Source organism: Erithacus rubecula, assembly GCF_903797595.1.
Source record: "Erithacus rubecula genome assembly, chromosome: 11".
NCBI lineage: Eukaryota > Metazoa > Chordata > Aves > Passeriformes > Muscicapidae > Erithacus > Erithacus rubecula.
The window spans coordinates 5,524,965-5,543,657 of NC_136663.1; the positions used below are offsets into that span (position 1 = coordinate 5,524,965).

Below are 18,693 nucleotides of genomic sequence, written 5' to 3' on the forward strand. Positions count from 1 at the left end.
ATCGCTGTTGTTCCACTTATTTGAGATGTTCTTTGAATGCCAGAAAAGGTCTTTTGGCATCTTAAGTAAGTCTTATTCATTTCCACATCCAGAAGTGTTTCCTGGTAGTGGGTGCACCGGATGCTGTCAGGAATCACAGGTGCCAAATTTTAGCATCACAGGTCTGACTTGGGAATGAGCAATTTCAGGCCTAAAGGAGGCTAGAAACATTTGGGATATTCAGAAGCAGAAAACACTTTTTTTTTTTTTTTTTTTTTTTTTTTTTTTTTTTTTTTTTTTCCTTTTTTCATCTCACCAAAGTAGTGGTCAAATTCTCAAGGAAGTTCATATCTCAGGCTCAGGCAGTGACCACATTTTGTCACTTCTCAATTCACTTTGTCCCAGCTGAAGAACAATGAGCCACAGCAGTTTTAATGTTCTTAGAGTGACTTGATGTTCTATGTGAAAAGCAAGAAGCAGTTCTTGTTAATATGGCTGGAAATTTTCTGAAGGCTTTTGCCTCTATTCAAAGAAGAGGTTCATTGAAAATGAAGCATATAGAAACCCACTGAACCTTTGAATTTCTCATCAAGGTAGGTTTCAGGGTCCTTGAAGCTACTGCATTCCCTACCATGTATTTCCCAGCTCTCTGGTTTCCTGCTCCCTCTGATGCTTGCAGGAGAGTAATTGTTGCACTGGTGGGGAATGAGGGACTGAACTCTTTAAAAAAATCTATTCTGCAGTTCATAAAAGTAAAAAAGTAGTTCATAACCTGCCTTCACCTTGACACCCCCAAAATTTTGCACCACATTCATTCTAAATATGAAATTTTACATATGGGGGGGTTATTTGGCACAACCTTAACCTTCTGCACTAATTACAAAGCCGCTTTGATGACTTCTTACAGACTTTTCACTTATAAGCATTTTTCAGGGTAATTAAACTGTTTAAGTAATTCAGCTGATCCTGTGCATAGACTTATTTACAATATAATTAAGACCACTGCAAGAAGAGTGCAAGCAATTAGTGATTTAATCCCAGTGAAAAATTCTTTGAGCTTCAGGTTTGGCTTTTTGTGCTTTTAATCCTTCCACACCTCCCTGTCTCAAAATGATGGTAAAGGAATACACAATGTGCTTAAGATTATCTCAAGGAGAGAATTCTAGTTTGGGAAGCATAATTGCTTTATATTTGCATGGGCTGCAAATGAAATATTTTTTTCTCTGCCCTGAGCAGTGTCACCTTGTCTTTCAACAGGTACTTGGGATTCCTGGTTTCCTCTTCTGACTTAGACATTGATTCACTGTCTGGCCTTAGGTAATCTATTATCACACTTTCAAATTTATGTGCCTGTAGCTACATTCAGATACTTAAATAAGTGGCTTAAGGACTGTCAAAAAGCAAGTAATTTATGGAGTTGTGTAACAATAGAATACAACCCCAGTTCTGCAAAAGCTAAGGATATTTAATTTTATACTGATTAGTGCTGTTCACTTAAACATTTGCCTAACAATGCATAGATGGGACTGGGTGATTTGAAGTCTCACATTTTGAATGTTATGTCACTTTTCCTTCATGTGAAATATTTTCTTTTAAGCAATATCTCTGATTCCACAATTATTCTTTTTTCTGTATTAGCCCAATAACCACCAATTGCAATGTCTGTTGAGTGTGTGTGAGTATAGAAAAGCTGATTACTTAATGAAATGATGCTATGAGAACTGTTTGTAAGAAAAATTAAACAACAGCTTATGAAAGATTCTTCAATGAAAAATACACAAACACTTAGGTTGCACTTACTTCTCTTTAATGAATGACCTCTTGGGAAATAAAGGACACCTATATTAAGTATCCTTTTCCATCCCTTGCTTGGACACTAACAAAAAGCAATTAATGAGATGTCAAATATTCTCCTGCTAAGAAAGAATCCCAGTGCATACATTTCTGACATTTCCATAGCAGAGAAGAAGAATTAGAATATGTATACATTTATATCCATATGGCTTGCAAGTGACTTGAGCTCTATCCTGAAGGTAGGTAAGTGCTGTAGACTAAAGGTGTTGGTGTAGACAGGCAGGAGAAGTTTCTGAAGCAAGATGGAAATAATGCTCATTCCTGTGTGAACCACTTCCAGCCATTCCACCTACTCTGTACCCATTAGAGTACAAGCACCTTGGACTGAAAATTACATATATTCCCTCCTGTAGCTGACATCCCCTCTGCTCCCTTGGTTCATTTTCAAGAATACCTCAGACTTTTCCCAGCTTCAGTAAAAAATTAATTTATACCTTAAAATGATAAGATTTTTTTTAAAATAGATGACTTGATTTAATACTGTGGTTTGTGAAATAGGTTAAATGCAGTTTCCTGGTTTCCTGCATGTTTAAAATTATGACCCTTTCTTTTAAATTGCTTATGATGTTTAATAATCAAATCAAGACATACTTCCACTCTAATTAAAGTTCAGTGGAAATGCAGCAGAGTAATGGACATAAGACAGGCAATCATCTGAAAATTTAACAAGCGTTTTAGGGAAGATGTTTATGACAGATTTTTGTTTCCAGAAGGCAGATACAATTGTTTCCACTGCATCAGTTATCAAGAATTTTAATACTTTGGTGTAGTAAAATTAACCATTAAATGAAGAAAGTTGTATTTTTGTTCCTTTGTAAGGGGTTTCTATATTTATTTACTGTAAACAACAGCTGTATCTTTATTTTAAATTACTCTAGTAGAGCTTATTATTTTTACTTATTATTTACTTATTGTTCCCGAGCATGAGTAAATTTTACAACCCTCAATATTACATTTTTGCTGTTTTGTATGATCTTAATTCCAGTTCCTGTCTGCAAAATCCTCTTAGGCTGGATTCAAACTCATGTTATGTCTTTGTGCATTTGGCCAGGCCAAGCTGGCTGGAATCCATCTGGCTTCATGTGGCTTGTGCCATTCCCAATAGCTGAGTGTCAGGCCCCTCTAGCTTTTCATAATGTGCTTTTTTGGCAGTTCTAGATGGTTCTGAATCCTGGGCTTGCTGCTTCTGGTGCCCTTGGATTATTACCCATACATCATTCCTTTTATTTCCCTTTTTTCCCCATCCCTTTCCTCCTAATTTTTTCACTGACTGCATGATTACAATAACATGGTGAAACACAGTAGGATGGATTTGCTGTTGGTGTGGTTTCAAAAAATTGTGTTAATTGTGAATTTGGCTTATGCAGAAACAAAACAAACAAAACCTTACTTATTGCCTATAAGTTACATATGAAGTCTTTTCTGGAGGTTTTCCAACAAATTAGGCCAAATTCTTTCTATGCTGCCGGAGGTTTCAGGTGTTGGTGTGGTTTTTTTTCTTTGTTTGGTTTGGTTTTTGTTGTTGGTTTTTTATTGTTGTTGTGGGGGTGGTGGTTTTTTTAATCAGATCTGCTTTTCTGAAATTCAGGCTATATGAGGTATATTATACAGGGAATGACAGGAATATTGTTGCCAGGCATTTGTGTGACTACAGATAAAACAAGAATCTCATAGCACTCCCTACTCATCAGTGTGGTTCCAAATAAAATGGTTATATTTTATTGGAGAGTAGGACAAATAATGACAAAACTCATCCATTTTTTAAGGAATATAAAGTAGGATATCTTTGGGGAAAAAAAAAACTTTCACATATTTCTCAGCTCTTAAACATTACATGATTAATAAGAAAAAAAGATTTTTTAATTGATAAAATAAAGTGTTTTAGTTCAAGTTAATACAAAGTTCATTCTTGAAATAATTTGATGAATCTTATTTATCCCAGTTTTAGTAACTGTATTTCATATCAAACCAGTCAAGTAGGATCTGACAGTTATTAATAATGTGAAAGCTGTGTTAAAATAAATAGGAGGAATTAATGTGAAGTGCATATATTTATAATTCTGATTGACTTCCTTTTGCTGAAGTTACTTCACCAGGAATTTTGCTGTAATTCAGGCCTGATGCCTTCAATTTGTCTTATGTTGCAGAAAAGTTGTATTCAGCAGATGGAAGGGCTCTGATGAATGCAGCACTTAGTTTTTCTGCTATCCAATAAAACTGGAATGACACTGTGTGAATCTGGGAGCTCTCGTAATCTGTGAGAAGTCAGGAGAAATTGTATTACAGTAATTGACTTCAGTAGTATTGAGACTTCCTCTAACAATTCCATGGGGCTTCCAGTATTTTTGCAGTCTATTTTAAGGCATGTGCACACTGGTGGAAGTAGTGCTTCTAATCAAAATGGGCTATATTTTATTCAGACCTTGGAGACCGAATAGGTAGAGCTAATTGGCTTATAACTGACCTGCTTAAAAGATGTCAAAATTGGCTGTTGGCTGTTCCTTTATAATATTAGTTTGATTGACTAAGAGTCTGGCAGCAAGATATGAAATATTATGAATCCAATTCATTAAAATTGTCCCCATTTTAGATCATTACATATTTTAAGAACAAATGGAACATACTTGCAGAATATGGATCAGTAAATTACTAACCTGTGAGCCACCTCCTTCTCCTTCTGTTCCCCTCCCCAAAATTAAAAACTCCAGTTGATCACATGAGAATAAGGGGGAAGCATTTTTTTTTTCTCGTGGTGCTATGCAAAATAAATGTGTTTTAAAAAAATAAAGAGGAATATACTGGGCTTGATTTGCTTCCAAGTTATTTGGTTGCCTGTCATGCAAGGACTCAGTCCAAGAGCAATGTGCATGCAGAGCTATCATTGCATCAGAATTCTGCCTCTCTCTCTATGGGGAAGATTTTGTTAGTTTGGATAATAGCTTTATTTCACCTTTTTTTAATCCCTGACTTTTTCTCTGCTAGGCACACAGCTGCCCTTACTCAGGTGACAGATCTCACCCAGTGTGGGTAGGATTCAGTTCTGGATGTGGCAAAACCAGGGCAGGGTTGGATGAGAGGTGCATGTGCTGTTTGCAGGATGAAGAAACTGCACTCCAGGGTGTAAGAGGAAGGGGATTGGGAAGTTGCAGTGCCTTGCACAGACATGTTTTGTACATTTGTATTTCACACCTGCTCTTAAACCCTGCTATCAGCACGGAGGCAGGATTCTTTTAGTTGTAATGATTAGTGGTGAGACTTGGTGCTGGGGTGTTGCCCCACCTGTTCCTCTGAATGCAGGAGGAGTTGGGGTTCTGCTCATCACTCATCTTGCAGCTGATGATTATGCTGGAAATCATCTCATGGAAGTTTGCTTTGGGCCACATTCCAGCTGCTGCATTTTCCAGTGCCCTTGGCTTTCTCCTCTCCTCAGGTCCTTGGCTCCATCCTTTTTAAATGGGTTCACCCAGCTCTGTTGAAAAGCAGCCACAGCCCCTCTGTGCTCCTGCTTTGCTGCTGTGTTACACCCTGTTTCACAAGGGTATTCTTTTGTGTGTACACAGGAAATATTAGTACCTTTTACATTCACCAGTTCCCATCAAGGGTAATTTTAAGCACATCTAGCCATGGGGTTTTCTTGCAAGCTGTGCAGAGCAGGCTGTGTTCTTTGCAAGGTGTTTCACATGTGCCTTGTGCCACAGAGCTCCTACAGGACCTGCAACCCCTCCAGAAACACTGCAGCAGAAGGGATGATGTGCTCTCCACGGGGACAAACCTTCCATGGCATGGCCTGGGTGCCTTTGCAGACCCTGTGCAGGGTGCTGCTCTCAGCTGCTGCTGAGCTTTCCAAAGCCACAGGCACTCTGTGCTCTCCCAGGGAAGCTGCAGCCGTGCTGGGGATGAGCAGGGTGTGTGCCACAGTCAATTTAGGAGGTGAAGGTGCAGCAATCTGTCCTTCAGCCAAAGGCTTCTGGGTTTTTCCTGCAGAATTATGGTACAGACAGAGCTAAAATTGCATTAGGGCACATCTGTTTGCCACCTAAATCTGTTATTACACACAGCACGTCCGATTTATGGTGGTACTATTCCAAGTGAATGTGAGTTATGCATCTTATCCAAGCTTTTGGAGTTCTTCATTAATATAGATTGTTGTTTGTTCGTTTTGGCAAAACTTAGAAAATCCTATAGGGGCCAAAAGCAACTGAAATCCTCATTACCTCTAACAGCAAATGATGCATTCATCATCTTTAAGCCAAAAAACACGGTCCCTTTCTCTTTCTTTATACACAAAATAGCTTTTTCAGGTTCTGAATTTAAGAACAGAAGGCTCAACATAATGAGAACCAGTCTTCTGAAAGAGGCAACATGCTAGGGAGGATTTGCCTTTTATGCTTTTCCTTTATTGTTTTTTGCTAATATTACATTGCAATCCCAAACATCACAAATTTCAGGGATGCTGCTGGATGTTTATGTTCGTCCCTGTGCACCTTAGTAAATATTTTGACAGTTGGTAAATTGAGGATATCATTCCTTCTTTGCAACGTGCTTTATCCACAGCAGTCACCCCTGGCTAAAGTAAAATCTCAGTCATGCTCCATTCCCATCCTTCACTTTTCAGATCTGTTGGTACATAGGTGGCACAGGTAGAAATCTGGCACCCACTGCAAGAGCTTTGTAAATACTATGAGGAAAAAATTACACAACGAAAATAATGATGTCTCTTGACATTACCTGTGGTAATGTCCAAAAGCTTGTTGCTTGTGCTCCACTGTCTAAGTTGAAATGTTTTCCTAATTGTTCTTTTCTACGGTGATTGGGTAAATTGTAACAAAAAGCCACAGCAGCCAGTATGAAGTTGTGCTTATTTTAAAGAAGAAATTATTTCCTGCTCCTTTTCACAGTACAGCTGGGACTTGCTTTGCTTTGGGACTTTGGCTTGAGGTAAATTTTGCACTGAGCCTTGCTGCCAGGCTCTGGGGGACTAGGGAGGAGCCTTTGATAGATGGTGATGAGCAGGAATTTCAGACTGCACATTCTAGTGACTAAATTAGCTGCAATTATGAAAGCAACATAGTTCAAAACAACATAAGGAAATTCTCAGTTCTGTCTAGAACAACTTTTAACAAAGCTGAACTATACTGTCCCTCTTATTTCATCCAGCTTTTCCAGTGCTTTGTTTTCCTGATGAAAATTTAGATTCTTTTTGTCATCTAGTCCAGTAAATGCTGCCTTTTTTACATTGTCAGCAATGGGATATTACTGGATACATGATAGAAAGGGCAGTGACTTACCTCCAGTCTTCCTTCTGTCCATCTAAAGTTCTGGTGTACAACTGCTTCTCTCCATGTAAAAATTAATGTTGTTTTCTATGATTCACACAGACTGAGGACCAAAAATCAGGTAAATTCATCTGTTTGAATTTTATGCTTCCTTGAACCATTTTTATTGACTTGAGGCCTTAATATTAATCATTATTTCAGAGTCTTTCTCTTGTCTAGTTCCTGTCTACTGCTTCTCCTTTCAAGTTTTGTTGAAAGCTCATTTTCTTACCACCTTTTCTCCAGCATCCTGTACATCCTACCTTAACTGTAGTGTCCTCTTTTCATCTCTCTTATGTATTTATGGTTGGAATATGTCCTTTGCTGTACATTAAATCCTTTGGTGCCCCCAAGCCAGCCTTGCTGTGTGAATTTAATGAGGGTTGTGTGGTTATCTTAGCCTGATTTTTCAGCTGTCTGCTGCTGGACTAGTTTATAATTTTCCTGAAGTGGTGGTGGGTAGGGGTGCCCCAAAGGGCACTTTAGAGCAGGATTTCCTTCTCTGAGGGCTGTGGCTCACCTGGTGCAGGGCTGCAGCTGCTTCCCTCTAGTTCTGCATTTAGGTGGCAGGGTGGGACATTTGTAGTGGGAATCATTGTCAGGGAAAGGTTTATTTCTCCTGAGCATCTCCAGGGTGCAGGGAGGAACAGGAATGGAACTAGAAGCATATTTTAGAGCTGTGAGTAGTTCATCCCTTTTACAGACTGAAGAGAGTTTATGAGCAGTGAGGATGGTGATCCTGGCAGTTCCTGTACAGCTGCTTTCAGTGCAGGGTGGAACAGCATTGCTTTCTACTCCTGTGGAGTGATTGCCCCTCCTCAGGAGGAGCTGAGGTTTTCTGCAGCCATGGAAATTGTTCCTGCTTGCAAACTATGGAGGAAGATCAGAACTGAAATTCGAAATTTTATTAATCATCAGGTAATCAAACCTAAATTGGAAAATCCAAAAGTGTAGTCAGGCATTGCAAGAATCTAATTACACATCTTCTCACAGAGTAGGAAAAAACCCCCATAGGATAATTGAACCTTTTTTCTTTACCTGTACGGGTTCTTAAATTCAACTAAACTGGCAACAGATCAAAACAAGTCCTTTCAGGTATTCTACTTGAGTCCTTGACTGTCCCTGGTAAAACAGACCACACTGCTGGGGCAAAATAATTACCAATGTGCTCTGTGACTCCTCGTGCACATCTTGAAGGCAATTCAGGAGATTTCTGTGTGATAATGAGGTACAGTATCTCAGCTTCAGCCAGCCATTGTCAGAATGACATCTGTTGTTAGAACTGGTGGTAAGAGATGATGTGAGGCACTGTACAGCTTTCTTCTCACTGTTTTTAGGTGTAGCAAATATCTACAGCTCCCAGATTTATAGAGCAGCTGTGATCAGAAAATTTACAACAAAAAATGCTGTTCTTTCACCAATGTTTTCCTTCAATGTCCTCTAACAGTATCATGACAGACTGTAGTTAAGCAGTATTTTTAAGCTTTGTTTATGCTTGGTTGTGATATGGGGCACAGTATTGGTATATCATGTTACAATATTGCTAGGCAGCTTAGGTCTGATATATAGAGATGATAAAACATTAGACAAAAACATTGGTGCAATTTGGGTGATTCTAGTGCAGATGCTGAGCCAATATGAAAACTAGCTGAGTACTGTGGGCCTTTTTTGGGGGTGCAAATGGTGGAATGAGATGTCAGGCTATTGGGGAAATAACATTTTTAGCCAAGATACCATTGAGAGGTACTGTGACTATAAAGTAATTGTGGTTCACTGGGAACTCCTAGCTGTCATCAGTTTTAGCAAAAAGAGTGCAGAATGTCCCTGAAAAGTGGAGTGGGAGTCCATGGTCTGCCCCTCACCTGCCATGGACCTGCACTGCAGACACACACAGAATGCTTCAGCTGGGTGACCCAGGATCAGCCCTGCTCAGTAAAGATAACAGCACCCAGAGAAGTGCTCTGGGACCTCTCCAGGCTCTCAAATGGTCACTAAAGACCTGATCTTTCAGGCAATATTGAATTTTTCCCTAATCTCAGTTTCTCTGGTGTTTTAAACTCTGTTTTCATTGTTTTTTACATTGCTGCTCCTTTTTCATGAGATTCCTTTTCTTATCTGACAGGAGGGATATGTGGGAGACAGTTTTATCTGGCACACAGTACTCTGTCTATTGAACTAAGCAACCAGGAGACAAAATAAATAGGCATTTAAAGAGATTTTTGAAATTTTTAAAGGCAATATATTGGTCAGAGGTTAGTTTTGTGATTTCTGTTTTAGTACAGTACATACTTTGGTCCTTCTGTGCCCACTCTCCCTTTCCTCTCATTCTTTTGCAAGCCTCTCCTAACAGCAAAATAATTTTCAAAGCTGTTCTGATAGCACAAGCTGTCCTTTGTGAATACATGGTGCCAGTTATTCAGTCCCTACATGAAGAATTGGGGGTTTTTCCCTCTGCTTTTCTGTGCCCTCATTCAGGTGAGATTTGAATACTAAGGTTTTGCACAGCCTATGGGATGATATTTTGTTTGCTCAGGATTTTCTTTGGCTGTGTTTTCCTTCTTGCTGTACTGGAAGTATTTGCTTGGAAAGTTGCCTTCACTTTAGTGAGCAATCCTGGCACCTGGAAGTGGCACTGCTGGTTCCAGACCACTGGGAAATGGCAATGCTCAATGGCTTCATCTTTGTCAGGCTGAAAGGCTGGTTCATTTAAGTGCAAATTTCCTCCTGAGCAGCTTGACCTCAGCTTACCTGGAGCACTAATATGAACTTTTGCAAGCAAATGTGTATAACTTTTAATAAATCAAAGCACTTGTAAGCCTAAAAACCCAGAGATTCTCAGATTTTTTATTAAAAAAAGAAAAAGAAAAAAGAAAAAAAGCAAGCTTGTTCTTCTTACTCTCTACTGAAATTATCTGGAAAGATAATTACATTCAGCAGAAGTGAGGACATGAAGAGGACACCTGCACTGCTTTTTCTGCTTTTCCTTTCAGGATGGTGGCTTGTCTCTTTTCGTGCCAGTGAGCCAAACTCTATTCTGGACAAAATGAAACGCCAAGGTCAACTGAATGTGAATTTTTTGGTGTTAAATGTCAGACAAAGCATTGCTGATTTCTAGAATCCACATGGAATTGTGAGAATATTTCACTGAAGTGTTCAGGGTGTGTGTGTTGTGGACACAGAGGTTTTGATATGCTCAAATGACAAATGCCCTTCTAGAATAATCTGGTGTGACAACCTGCTCAGTGTGAGCCACTAGAATTTGATAAATTATCCTTTTATCAACCAATATAATTTTTAATTGAACTAGAAAAGAGGATTTTTCAAGGCATCAAACGATGAAGCGTTCCTCTATGCCCAATTTAATAGTCAATTATCCACACAAAATATGTATTCTTTACATCTAAACATAAAAGATGGATGCTTTCAAAATCTGAGTATTGTTCTGCCTTGGCCTAAAGAACTCTTTATGATCAGGAACCCACCTCCTTCTTGCTTTCATTTTATATGTGAAACTGCAGAAGAAATTCTCTTAATATTTCAATTTATCAGAAAAAAATTTGTACAGACCAGGTATGGTGCTACAGGAGCAGTATCTGCATCTTGAAGTGTAGAATGTTTCTTTGTGTTTCCATTACTACACCATGTTTATATTTCCATTTTCATGTCTCAAGGACAATCCATTTTACAGGCACTCCAGTAGCTTGAAGTATTTTGAAGAAAAGAATGGTTATAAAATTCCTGGTGGGAAATTATAATGCAGCTACCATTCTTTCACTATGGAAGCCACAATGCCATCTTAGAGGGATTTGAAAAGAATAGTGTGTTATTTCACTGGCTAGATGTACAATAGTGCTGTGCATAAATCATCACTCCAGTTTTGGGTGTGGTTGGCAGGACCAGGGCTTGTCAGTCTTGGGTGCAACAATTTTTTCAGGAGAAGGTGGGAGAGTCGATCACCCACAAATCTCCAATCCTGACCCATCAGAGCAGAGCTGTGGGACATCCCTGGCTCCATTTGCTCACCTTGGTGGCAGCAAGCTTTGTCTGAGGATCTGTCTCACCAGTTTCTGGGTCACATGGAGATGGATGTGTGAAATTCCTGCAATGCAGCCTCTGCAATAAGAATATTCAGCTTTTTTTTTTTCAGTCTGTTAACCATTTATTGAGAATTCATCTCGTTTGATAATTACTGTGAGTTGAATACAGCAATAAAGATATTTTATTCCAATACAGGTGTTATCTCTGCTTTGCTTTGCCTCACATTTAAAATATCTATAATTAGATTTGGAAAGTGAGTCTTTCATTCTTAAACTTATGGAAAAAAATGCATTTTGCTGTACTTCATAGAATAGTAAGACCAATTAAATTCTTCAAGATAATGGTGCTCTGAACTTGCATCTATTTTTGGAACATTAATTATATTCTGCAATGCTTCCTGTGAAAAATCAGAGACAGATACAAGCATTAGTATGTGTTAATTAAATCTGAGTTAATACTTTTGGTCAGAGCACTACAGTACATACATAGAGGTGTTTGCTGGTTAATATTTTTTGTATTTTTATCCTAGTTGTATTTTCCTATTAATTAAATGACACATATTGATTTTTGCATATGTTAGAAAGGCTTGATTCAATCAGGTCAAAGTTCATTTTTGCCCAGGTTATCCAAGATCAAATTCTGCATTACACAGAGCAAGAAAAATATGTAGTGGCAATAAAGACAGGCTCTTTTTCAGAAATGTTAAACTGAGGGTCTTATTGGCTGTTTTTCTGCAATTTTTCATGAAGTTTTGCTGGCTTATTTGGGTTTTTTTAGAGTTAAATCTCTGAAACTCTCAGTTTTCATCCCAAACTAAACATGCTGTTAGATTGGCCTTTTTTATCTTAAATGTTGCTGAAATTCTTCATTTTCATTTCCTTTTGTAAACTTAATTCACGAGTAGGTTCCCTTTTGCAGCACTTGCACCAAGCAAGTTCACGAGGTTTTTTTTTTTTATATTTGTGCCCTTCATTTCCATTTTTATAAGGACATCATGGAAACTATAGTGTCAGCTAGGAAGCTGAGCATATAGATGAGACTGGGAGCATGAAATATTCATGTTACATCTCCCTGAAAGCCTTGCATTGAAGCAGAAGAGCTTGTTTTCTTTGCCTTTCCCTCATCCCCCATTATTTTACACTGAAAAATTGGCATTATCTCAAAAAAAAAAAAAAAAAAAAAAAAAAAAGTGGGTCAGGAAGACACAGGACATGAGAGTCTTTCTGTTCTTCTGCAGGGCATTGCTTCCAGCAGATATGGGAAGAGAAACTCCTGAAAATCTCTTTGACCACTGCCCTTCACCTGCTCATTTAATCTTCTCTATGTTTTCAGACTCAAATCTATTTTTAATTTGTCTTGAAGTGATTTGTTGTAAAAAAAAATTGCAATTCTGTGTGTGCTGGTAATATTCAATCATGTCAGTCTGAAATTCTCATGAAAATTTTTAAATATTTTGCAAATTGTTGAGTTAGGTGATATTGATTTCTTTTTTTTTCAGGGATAAATTTATTAACATTTAAAAACATAAGTCAGCCTTGAACACAAGGATATTCCATTTAGGAATTATAATAATGGAAATCTGTGTCTTTCTTCATTCTCCTGATATTCTTTAAAAATCAGTTCTTGGTGACTAAATTGTGAATGTGTGCTAGAGAATTTTTTTCCCACTAGAAATGAATTAGTTAATTTTTTTACCAGATTTATTTATTTACTTGTGGGTTCTTGTGAGCATTTTCTGGAATTATATGTGCTATATAATGTGCTTATATGTGCTTATATATGTGCTTATAACATATTTGAAACAATGAATGGAAATATTTTGACATATAAATTAATTCAGATTTCCATTATTTATGAAAAAAATCTCACTGTTTTCTGAGAATCCAAGTAATATGATGCCTGAAAGACCTCCAGATCTAACTACTCTAGGCACTTAAACTTTTTAAGCTATTCCTATAAATAAGCAAACTAGGTTTCTTTTATTGGTACTGTGCAAAACAAAAACAATGAAAATATAGAATTATGTGGTTTACAATAGTTAATTAATTGAGTAAAAAAAGAGGTTCCATTATGGGCATTTTTAGCAGAATCTGCAAATGGACTTGGATTTTCTTTTGACTTATTTGTCCTCTTTTCTCTTGTGTTTGTTAGATGCTGTCAGTCACTATTCATGAATATATGGAGGTGTGTCACTGAGGAATTAGAGGAATTGGTCCAGAATTTTCTATTATCTGTTCCTCACTGGAAAAATTGGGAATTAAAATTGGTTATGTCTGATGTCTAAGAAGTAAACTCACCCTAAGATTGAGGGGAGTATTTTTTTTTTTATGTTTAAAAGTTGTTCCATGGGAGTTTCAGGAGTGCTGGTGCTTTTCTTGTCTTCCTGAGCTGGAGAAAGTGTTCCATGTTGTATTTCTGGGTTTACTGGGAGGAAGGGTGTTCCATGTTGCATTTCTGGGTTTACTGGGAGGAAGGGTGTTCCATGATGCATTTCTGGGTTTACTGGGAGGGTGTTCCATGATGCATTTCTGGGTTTACTGGGAGGAAGGGTGTTCCATGTTGCATTTTTGGGTTTACTGGGAGGAAGGTGTCCATGGTCAGGGATGGGCAGCTGCCCAAACACCAGTGTGGTAAAGCAGGGGGCTCGTGGACTCCTGTCAGAATGATCAGTGACATTGGAGCATCAGGGTGTGGGATGTGCAAAAACTTCTCTTTTTCTGGTATTTACTGATGGATTTATAAAAAAGATAAAATCTATAAAAGAGATCAGCTTTCTGCAGTTTCTACCATAATATTCCTGTTCTGTGTATGCCTTTTTGACATTTGTCTGCAATAAGAGAATATTTCTTTAACTGTTGGTTATTACTACTGATATTCCTATTTTGAAAGTCTGCTTCACTCTTATAATGAAAGACCTATGTTAGTTTTCTCATGCTATGGTCCTAAAGCTAATTTGGTAAAACTTACAAGCTGTTTGAAGCATATTGAGTCCTGCATAGTTTTTGCACAGTCACATTCAAAATGATCTGTCAAATAATCAAATATAACTCACATTAGACCTTAGCAAAGCAGAGGAGAATAATCTGTACAAACTGTGCAGTTACTGATTGCCATCCCCTCACCTCCAAATAAGAAATAATTTACAGCTATCACATGTTCCTTCTAGAGTTGAGTAAACAGGCAAAAAAAGAAACTATCTCCATTTCATCATTAGCTTAATCAAGGCAGTGTATCAGTAACCTGCAGTGAAACTGATTGCTGAAGAGCAGGAGGAGTTGATGGCTGAGTAACAAATGATTTTTGAACCTTAGGCCTTTGGAATTTTAGCCAATTTTAACTAAACTTCCTAAAAACTCTTAAATTCTTTTATATTAGAATTTATAGTATTTTGAAAAGACTACCTGAGAAAACAATTTCGAAAATACTCAAACACCATCATTTCCCTGTTCCTTTTCCTTGCTTGTTCCAGTGTGAAATATGGTTTCTTGAGCCTTGCAGCAAAGGGTAACCTTCAAATTCTTGAGGAATAGAATATCCTCATGGAATCCTTGAGGCTGCAGACCCTCAAGCCTGTTCAGCATGGAGGCAGCAATTCCAGAGTGCTGCTTTGTGTAACAAAATCTCTGGGTCTGCAGCTTTTCACCATGGAGTTGAGAGCCAAAATTTAAAAATCTGAGTAAAGCCAGGGCTTCTGGATTGCCAGCTGGAGCAGAGGAGCAAGAGCCAGGGACATCAGAAGAGAAGGCACAGGAAAAACACAGGAATGTGGGACTCAGTTCACATCCCAACCAGCCAGGTGATTTTGGCTGTTCTTGCATAATTCAATGAATAGATTCACATAATGTGCATGATAATGATAGCAAAACTTTTTTTTTTTGTTTGGGAGTTGTATGGATATTTGTGGTTTAGAGGCAAAAAAGATGGAATAGCAGAAACTCTTCATGGGTCTATAAAAATGTATTCACTATCCAAGTAACTCCTGAGTCATGATTTTATCTGAATTTTGCACTTAAAATCTTTGCTTTTGGATGATGAAAATGGTGAGTAACTGCATTATTCTCTTGGAATTACCACCTTTCTCTTCTTTCTATAATAATCTATTTCCCCACCTTCTTTCAGATACCCTGTGGCCATTTTTGTTTCTCTGTCTATCTCCAGGCTTACTTTTCTATTGTTTCTCTACTTTCCAGAGTTTTAAAGGCCTTGGGTAAAAAAAAAAAAAAAAAAAATAAAAAAAAAAAAAAGATGAAGAAGGCAGATCTGAAATGCTCAAGAGGGTTCACAGCCTGTAAAAAGAGCTGTGAAAATCAAAATTGGTAAAAAAATATGGAAAAGCACAATGCACAGGACCTAGAGGTTTAAAGAAGGCTTAAAAAGAGACTTTCAAAAACAAATTTTCCCTTTGAGAAATATTCTATCAAAATGTTTCAGCTTCTTTTATCTCCAGTGTCTTCTGTGAGTTATGTTTTAACACTGAAATAGTCCCTTGGGCATATATAAACTCAAAATGAACAGGGAACTAACTAGAGATGCAGGATTCTATTTTGTTCTTTAGATGCTCTGGGTTTTTTTCCCCCACTGGGATGGATATGCTGGATTTTTCTAGTTTAGGGATACAGGTAATTCTGGAGTAATGGGTGAAAGTTTTCATTTTCCATGACAGACCTAATTCCTTGCTAGTGTTTTGATGTTTTTAAGCTTTTCTCAGCATCAAGTCCCAACCATTTGCCTCATGTTTTATAAAGCCAAGTTGATAAGATATAAGAGTTCATCAAGATATCAACAGTAAAATAGTGTCAAAATAGCTAAAGCATTTTTGGGGCCAAGCTGCTAGGAATGACAATGACAAGCTCTAAAATTAAAGTTACATAAATGTGAAATATATTGACTAAAGATAAGCATATTTTCAGTGTCATGTGAGATAGTGCAGCCAGGAGTAAATTTTGGGCTGCTTTACTTTTCCTAAGATCCCACTAGGCCAGATTCTGACCTAGATCAGATAAATATCCAATCAGAGTGGAGCAGTAGAAATGGATCAGTTCATAGCCATTGAAGGAGAGATAAGAGTCAAAGATATTGATGCCACTGTAGTTGCACCTGAAACAACTCATTTCAGACTAAATAAAACATTAATACCTTCATGCTCCTCTCTGTTACATGGAATGCTCCAATTATGAGTTTGAGTATCCCCAGGTATGTTTCAGTGCAAAAAATCTGTTTGGCAAAGGGTCCACTGAGGATTCTGTGCTAAGTTATCTAACAAAGAATAATTTAAAATGAGTCAGTGTCTCATATGCATTAGTGCCTTGCTGAACCTGCTGCTGTATTTGGTGAGGTGTGAACAAAGACTGCCTTGATATAGATGATTTTGTTTAACAGTGTTAAAACACTGAGGAAGGATTGCAGCTGCTGGATAGACTGAGGGAGGCTGGTGGTGTGAGGAGACATGTGGGCACTTTTAATTACAGGAGAAGGGATGCCCTACCTGTGATGGAAGGGTTTACTATGAGAATTGCATCTGAGAGTTTCTGGACCTTTACAAATGTTCTCGGTGCTTTTTTGTTCACAGAAGTGATCTATGGTTATTTTTATTGCTGGTTGGATTACAGATAATGTAAAGGCTCTGCACATATATAGAGGCTTAGAATCAGGGATTTATTGTTGGGTGTCCAAATAATGCCTGGATAGACCTTGAATTCAGAGCTGGTCCTGCAAATAAGCCCAGGTAAGGTTGTATTTATATATAAATTTTAAAAAGTGCCATTCTAAAACCACAAGAAAACATTTCTTATTTTCTCCTTTACTTAGACTGTAAAACAAAAAGGCAGTGGTAAAATGCCATGGTTAAAAAATGCTGAGGAGATGACTGAATGACCCTTTTCTAGCTGTTGGATAGAGGTTCCCTAAACACAATCTCATTTAATGGGGTAGGAAGCACTGGATCCCTCAGCCTGTAGGAAATGGGAAATCACAATTATTTATTGGGTCAAACACTTGATTTGCATTCAAATAGGGGTGAAAGAAACCCCATTTCTTTGTCTGCCTGAGTTATTGAAGGCTGAAGTTTTTATTTATGGAAGTTTCTAAAGGTCTCAGCATTGCTCTCATCAATCTGAGCAGGCAGGGTGAGTTCTGCTGCTCTCCTGCCCTGCCAAGCTGGGTACCACACACCCTCTGGCAGCACCTCTCACCACATCCATGGTCTCAGAGGCACCACCAAGATATTCCCTATGAACAAGTAGAAATTCTGGGCAGAAAACACAGACCAGGATCCCTTCACAGATTTATTTCTTTCTCAGAAGTAGCTCACACTCGATTGTGTGTTCGAATTCCTGCTAACAGTTTTCTCAGTTTCTTCACCAAAATGATATATATGTATATGTATGATGTATATGTACTTTAATATTTCCAAAAGCAGACATTAGTGCACGAGGCAGTCAGAGGAGATGGGCAGGCAAATTTCCCTGGAGTGTAAATGACAGCTCAGAGCCAGGAGATGACTTTTGTTCAAGTGAGAGAGTTATTTTCCCACCCTTTAAGCACACAGCCTTAGCTCTGGAAGTGAAGATCAGCTCTGTAAATTAAGCAAAGAATCCCTGAAAGTCACATACCCAGGCAATCCTCCCAATATTACATTCAAGTGTTAGAGTTCAAAGCCACATTGCTCAGGAAGGTAGAATCAAAATGCTTTTCTGCAAAATTACATTGATTCTCCACACTGCGTTCTGATGAACTTCAATAATTTTTTTCCCCTCGAGTGATCACTGATTAATCTAAAAACTGTGAAATTAAGTTGTTTGAACCAGGAATTAAAAATTTCCAGCAATTAAAAACAAAGAAACAAACCAAAACAGCCACCAGCATTAGGAAGTGATTAAACATGACAACAACTGTGATGCTGACATTAGTTGTCCTCGTTCCACAGGGTTTGTAACTTGTATGATGTTTTTGAAGATATTAAATGATAGTTAAACTGTGTTATTATTTGTAAAGCAGCTACTTTTGTATCCTGAGCCCACAGAGTGACTGTTTTGCACAGCAGGAGCCTGTAACATAGCAAGTCTAATCATTGTCATTTTACTGTACAAGAAGAAATTTTAAAAAATTATTGCTTAAATTATAAGATCCAAATGAAGTCAAGGCTTTCCAGCTGGTAACTTTTTCATTTTCTGTCATTCTCTATACTGTGAACCTTGGGCAGTTTCACTACTACTGGCCTATACAAAGTAAAGGAAATTTAAAATTTTACATATTTAATAATTTTTCTCTTAGTTTATATAAGTATAATGAGTTGTCCATAGAGAGGGCACTGGGCACTGGATCTGATTCCCTCCTGAATTACTCTGGCTTGGCTCCAGAACAGCTGTGCTGCAATTGATAACACAGCACTGCTGTGTATTTAATATGGAAAATAATTAGATGAGAAGAATCTAACATTTTGAATAAAGACTTTGCTAATACTTATATATATACTTCTAGCAGTTTGGATTTTAATCAGTACCCCCAG

The 18,693-nt window shown here is 37.8% G+C and overlaps 1 long non-coding RNA gene across 2 annotated transcripts in view; it reads left to right on the forward strand.

Annotated features, from left to right (window-relative positions):
- The first annotated feature begins 481 nt into the window (after nt 1-481).
- Nucleotides 482-18,693, forward strand: part of LOC306806675 — a 37,763-nt gene continuing 19,551 nt past the window's right edge. The window contains exons 1-3 of one of the 2 annotated variants that reach the window (XR_013775525.1): nt 482-572; nt 1,237-1,296; nt 5,264-5,331. This is a non-coding gene — a long non-coding RNA (uncharacterized lncRNA). Of the gene's footprint in view, nt 573-1,236; nt 1,297-5,263; nt 5,332-18,693 lie in introns of those variants that run through there. The other variant, XR_013775524.1, reaches the window with a different exon arrangement.